We start from the raw sequence: 6,486 nt of genomic DNA on the forward strand, positions 1-6,486 counted from the left end.
CTGATTCAACTGTTCCCCAAGCCCGAGCTGGGACAGCACCCGCACAGCTAGCAGCCCATCTGGGTGGCCCCAGGGGGTGGCACCGCTGTGGAGGGAAGGACCGGGGCCCCCCCCCCCCAGCTCAGGGGCTGCTTGGCCCGCCAGAATCTCATCCCCTGGCTGCGGGAGATGTGGGCAGGGTCCACAGAAAAAAAAAAAAGGATCGGGACCCTCGCTGTAACAGTGATGGAAGCACCTTAATTGAAACGGTGGGGTTTTAATCATTGCAATTAAAAGCCCACCATTTCACTTTAGGGGACTAAACCCCCATCGTGTGTGCAAGTGCCCCAAGTGTGGTAAAGTAGGCTTTGCTATCCTTTGCAAAGGTGTCTTGTGCCCTGTCTTCTAGTTATTCCTTATTTAAGCACATTTTATTGGGGTAGTTGTTAAGACCTTCCTTGGGATTCCTATTTCTTAGTCTCTGCTTAGGAAGTCTTTTGCTGTTCTCTTTAGGTAGTTAAACACTGGTATGATTTCACATTCAATAGTGGCAGTTTCATTTAATAACAGGGAGACAAAGGATAGCAAGTCTGTGGCTAACTGTTATCCCCTTACATTTCTATTAGCTAGGCTCACCTGTTGTCTTTTCTTGCCCTGATGCAGTTTTCAGACAATCTCCCTGCAAATTAAGTTTGTCCCCATAGTACATTTCCTAGTGTAATGTTTAAAGTTGTAAACAACATAGGTTTTACCACTTCTCTTGGGAGGCAGGTCCCCAGTTTACAGCTCTGTCGGAAAGCTTCTCACCTTGACAAGTGAGCCTAAATATGCCCTTTCTTAATTTCATCCTATTGCTACTCACTATATCCAGCACACATCACTAAGTCATTCTTCCTCAAAGATACAGGCACTGCTCGAGTATAAATCACTAACATATTCCTGGCTAATTAATTGAGAAAGCTGAATACCATATGGATGGTTTAGTTAATTTTCCCTCCTAGCCTCTTCCGGCTGATTGCTTTTGTTGTTCTTTCAGCTCCCTCTAATTTGTCACATTTTTGGTACCATGTTTGTACTTTGCATTTGTTCTGCCTTTCTGTATGCAGTCCAAAAGTGCATTGGCTGCTTTTCTTTTGCAGCCATTTCACAACATCAATATAAGTCTAATTGGTTGTTGTCCCTTGGGTTTCTTTTGGTATTAAAGCTTTCCAAGTTTCTCCTTCCTTCTGAATATGTATGTCGGCTTGTTTTTCACAGTTGTCGATAGTATTTTTTCTAAGTTGCTTCTCAGACTTTTCTGCTCATAGATTCTGAAGCCAAAAAGGACCATTACGACCTTCCGGCCTGCTCACCTGGATAACACAAAACTTCATCTAGTAATCCCTACAGCAAGCTTATGGCTGTTAGATCTGAAAGGTATCTTTGACAAGGATATTGCATCCTGATTTTAAAGTCCCTTAATGATGGAGGACCCACACATTGCTAGGTAAAATACATAATTATACTATCTAACCCATTTTGACTGCCCTATCTGACTACTTCCAAATCAGCTGTGTTTCATTAGTGTCTTGTTTTCTCTGTTTACTGGAGAAAATGTTAAATGATTCATATCCTCAGATCTGAATCTACAACCAAACTCACTTATTTGGTTTTAATCTTGAGGCACTATCTAAGATTCAGGCTGTTTTTCAAGGGAGATGCAGCGTGCTCCAAGAAGGTGGACAAAATCTCTGATACTGCTGAGTTACAGACACCAAGGAGATTGATGCCGCTGTTTGAATCCAGCAAAAAGGATGGATCCTTAGTGGTCCTTATTTTGGGCAATGTTTTGTTCTGCAGATACTAAAATGGGCAATTCTAAATACAGTATACATCTTGTGATAAATCTGTGTATATCTTCCTGTGCTTGTGTCTCCACCTCATGAAGAACCACCTAAAGAGAATGCACAAAAACTCTACTATAAAGTATATCTTCCATCTCTCCTCTAAATATGCATTTAACAACGCATTTTAATGCTCTCCATTGTGGAAACTGCTGTGAAGGCACACATACAATTGTCTTTGTGTTATCTGCGTGACTGATTCTCTCTTTCTGCAAAACTAACTGTGGGGAGCAGAACACTTTGAACATGTCTCCTACAGTCCGTGTGCGCCAAGTGCTGTACAAACACAATGAAACAGCCATTGCCTCAAGGCTCCTGTAATCTAAGCCCAGCGACATTCAAAGGGTTGGGGGTGAGAAGGGAAAATGAAGCAGCTAGTTATATGCTGTGTTTAATGGTGTTGTGTGGGATGTGAAGTCAAGCACTTAAAAACTATGCCGGGAACGGTCAGAATTAAGGTTGCCTGTGCAACCCCAATTTAGCTTTCTTGAGCATATGCATTGTTGGTGTGTTTTTTTTCCAACTGTATAATTGCTTCTTCCCACGGGACCCTTTTTTCATTCAGTGCCCAGAGGATGAGCAACATCCATTCTATGGATCCCCTTACTAATGGCAGATGCTTTTTTGCAAGTGAGATTCACAGACATTTACTGACAGCAGAGGAATGGTGAGATACAGGGATCTTGAATGAAATTCAAAGTTATGGTTCTGCTTGTTTCCCCCATTCCTACTCAACCGCTTTTGCCTAGTTTCCCTTCCCCTCCACCAGCTCTCCCTGCCATGTCTTGTCCCCAGCACGGGTTCCTTGTTGCAATGGGCCCCATTCTCCCAGGGCCTCCAGCTTCTTGTCCCCAGTCAATTTTCAAGGCAGCCCCAAACCCCTCCTCCTTTTCAGCTCTTCATCTGATTTCTTTGACTGCCCCAACTACTGCTTTGAACTGGCTCTCTATTCTCCTTCCCTCCGCTCAGTACAGGTCTGGTCTACACAAGTTTTGGTGTAATAATTATTCCTTTCCCCCACCACTAAACATAGCATCTCTAACTGGCATAAGTTCTTGTGTAGATGCAACTGGGCACCTGTTGCATCTACACAAGAAAAACGGGGAAAAATGGGGAAAAATGTCCTCTAGCAGAATATGACAGTATTAGAAGAGAGAATATGCACAATCTTGGTGGGGGTTGGAAGTCCCAGAGAACTAGTATGCCTTACCAAGATGTGCATTGAAGGATCAAGGAGTTAAGTGAGAATCAAGGGAATGCTATCAGACTGGATGGAAATCAATAGTGGGATCAAACAAGGGGGTGCACTGTCACCAATGCTTTTCAGCTTGATGATTGAGAAGGTTTCAAGAGTTGAAGAAGGAGGAAAAGGTCTGTAGCTGCATCAAGTATTTACGTATGCAGATGAAATTTGTATAATAAGAGAGGAAATGGAAATAGTACAGAAGAATACAGAGAGCACTGAGTCAAACACTAAAGAAGCTGGGTTTGCTATCAATGCTAGTATGACTAAATACATGATCACATCCAGAAATATATCTCAAGATCACAGGAAAACAAGGAATGACAATGTGGAAAAGGCAGAGAAGTTTTAAATATTTAGGAGCAATAATCGCCGAGGACAATCAAATAACTGAAGAAATCAAGGCAAGAATGTATAGGGCTAATATATGTCTGTTGAGCTTGGGTAAAATAATGGTATCATAGAAAATCTCAAGAAACTGTAAAATCCAGTTTTATAACACAGTTGTTCAACCTGTCCTTTTATACAAATATGAATCCTGAATGCTGACAAAAGCAAATGGAAAAAGGCTGCAAGTGCTAAATGGAAAACAAAGTGCTAAGGAGAATATTTAGTGCAGTACAAGAAAACTGAGCATGGAGGAGAAGACCTAATCAAGACCTTGTGGACTCTTACAAAAGCCCTGCTGTTTTGAGCAAGGTAAGCGTGCAGAGAATAAAATGAGCAGGGCATATCACAAGCCCCTACAGAAGAAGACATATGAAGCAGATTTTGGAAGCTGAGGTGGTGGGTATCATGACTCGAGATACACCAATACAACAATGGGAAGACAGCATAAAAACCAACCTGGAAGGGGTAGGCGAAGATATGACAAGGTGGATGGAGATTGTGCAAGATAGGAGGTGGAAGGCTGTAGTTAAGGTAGTTTTAGGCCCTCGAGGCCTGAGAGTAATAGTAAGCATGCAAATTATGTTTTGAAATCTGGTATAAGCTATACTGGCAGCAGAACTTTACTGGTATGAAAGGCATCCACTAGGAGGGGTTGCGGGCATAGCTCTAGTGGCAAAACTTTTTGGATATAAAGTAAAGTCAGTCTCAGCCTCTCCCCTGCTGCTGATCCTAGCGTCTCCACTGCCAGCTCCGTTATCCTTGCATTTTGACTCTTAATGAGATGTGTTTCTTTCTATCCCCGCTGGTTCCCCCTAATTTCCTTGTCTAGGCAGTTCTTCCCCTCTGGCATCCTATGCAACCTCAGGCTTCGTGTCTCATGCTGCCTCCTATTTCCCCCTCTGCTCAACTTCTTCCCTATCTTCTTCTCCGGGGTCTTTGTCCTAATTTACTTACTGCTCGCTCCTCTGGTCCGGCTCGTTCTGCTCTTCTACAACTTCCAGCCACCCGGGCACTAGCAAGAGGGGAGGATGTTTGAGAGCACCGAAAAGAAAAAGGGCTCTCTGCTCACCATGTTGGTACTTGGTCCCAAAAGGCAATTGCGGGGGGGAATCATGCGCAGACACTGTCCTGCTGTGCAGGAATATATTCAATTTGGATGCACTGATGAGAACATGCATAATCTGTGAGAACTGTGTATTTGCATAATCTGGTCATCGGTAGGAATGGAGAAGCACATCCCGATGCCCCGCCAGGCTTGGTTTTTGCTCCAAATCTTGAAAGAGCTTCTTAATGGAGCCGTTCTCAGAAGCCTTCTAACACAGCTGCTTCTCTTTTCTTTCACCCTGGCTAATTTGCTCTGGCTGAAACTTTCCATCAGCATTCAGCCCGAGACAAACCCTTCGCATGGAAAACTGCAGCCGAAAAGCGTCAAATCCTGCTCGATGTTTGCGGCAGCAGAAAACAGTCTTGCAAGGGCACGTGTCAGGCCCAGAGAGCTGTGGCTAGTTGTGTTGGTCTGAAGTCAGGGTAGATCTTCACCTTATAGACCAAGTAACTGCGAGGTGTATCACCTGAGCCTTCGTGAGCCTGACTTCGCTTCAGGCAGCCTTCGTAAATCGGCCGCATTGCCAGCACTGCCTATGGGGCACGTTGTTTTGTAGGAGCGAGTTATTAAACACAGACGTGGGGGATACCCCAGTGGTGCAAAACCCACGTATGAATGTAGAGGAAGCTTTCCCGTGGCAGGGCCCTGACCGGCCTGCCAGCCGTGCGCCCACGGGTCCTGCTCAGGCAGAGCAATAACGTGTGCCCCTTGCGGGACCCAGACTGGGTCACTGTGACAGCATGGGAGAAGTAAATGTTTAAAAAAAAAAGAAAAAAAAAAAGAGGCTAATCCGATCGTATCCTCAGCCCTAGCCTTTGCTCATCCCTGCTTGTTTTATGGGCACGGCAGCCAGGAGGAAGCTGCTGTCTCTCGTCAGAGGTGGAAAAGAGACCCCTCTGCTTTTCCCAGACGCCTGTAGCTTTCCCTCGCAGGGGACATCCTCTCCCCTTGGGCTGGGTGGCCTGCCCTGACTTTTTTTCCCCAAAAGATGCAACCAGGGAAGGCTGTGGGATCCCCTCCAAGAGGAGAGGGGAGAGGATGCGTGTCCCAGGCCCGGCTGCCAAACCTCCCCGATGGGCCGGGGATCTCCTGGCATCGATCTCCCGGTGACTCCCGGTCACCCACTCTGGACACGTTCAAGAAGCATTTGGATGATCATCTTTTCTTTTCTTTCACCATGCTCTGGTTGAAACTTTGCATCAGAGTTCAGCCTGGAAATTTCCTAGCATGGAAAACTTCATCCCAAAACGTCGAGTCCTGCGCGACCCAGCTGACTCCCTGCCCTTTGCACAGGGGGGCTGGACCCGATGATCTCACGAGGTCCCTTCCAGCCCTAATGACATCTATGAAAGCAATCCGGGAGATGGTCGTAGGATGTTTTAAGACAACGACCGTAGGTCATGTTGCAACAACACATCTCCCAGAATAGCTTCGGTCAGAGTTGGCAACCCTAATGCACTGGCAGCTTTGCGGCTGGCGCTTCCAGGGGGTGCACGGCCAATCACAGGGGGTGCACGTGCACCCGCGGGCACCCCCTACGCATCGCCCATGGGTTGTGGCACTAACAGTCCCCAACCAAAGCTGGGGCCTCCCCCAGCAGCAGCAGAACGGAGGATTTTCATGAGGCGCGAAGATGAATCCTGCTTATTCCCGCACAAACATATGAACTCCATAGGAGTACGAGCTGCATGTCTATTTTTGGTCCATATTAGAATGAAATCGCCCCTTCCCCCCGCAATTTAGAGGCCCTTCCTGTTGGAGTGTGAGTAGATTAACCCCAAATCCTGCTGTGCACGGCGCTGCACGCTGGTGCTGATGGAGGTGGTGCACGTGCGGCCGGGCGCGGTGCGGTGCAGCAAGGAGCCGGGGGGGGCGCTGTGGGGTGC

This window comes from Alligator sinensis, unplaced genomic scaffold (assembly GCF_000455745.1).
Source record: "Alligator sinensis unplaced genomic scaffold, ASM45574v1 scaffold518_2, whole genome shotgun sequence".
Taxonomy (NCBI): Eukaryota; Metazoa; Chordata; order Crocodylia; family Alligatoridae; genus Alligator; species Alligator sinensis.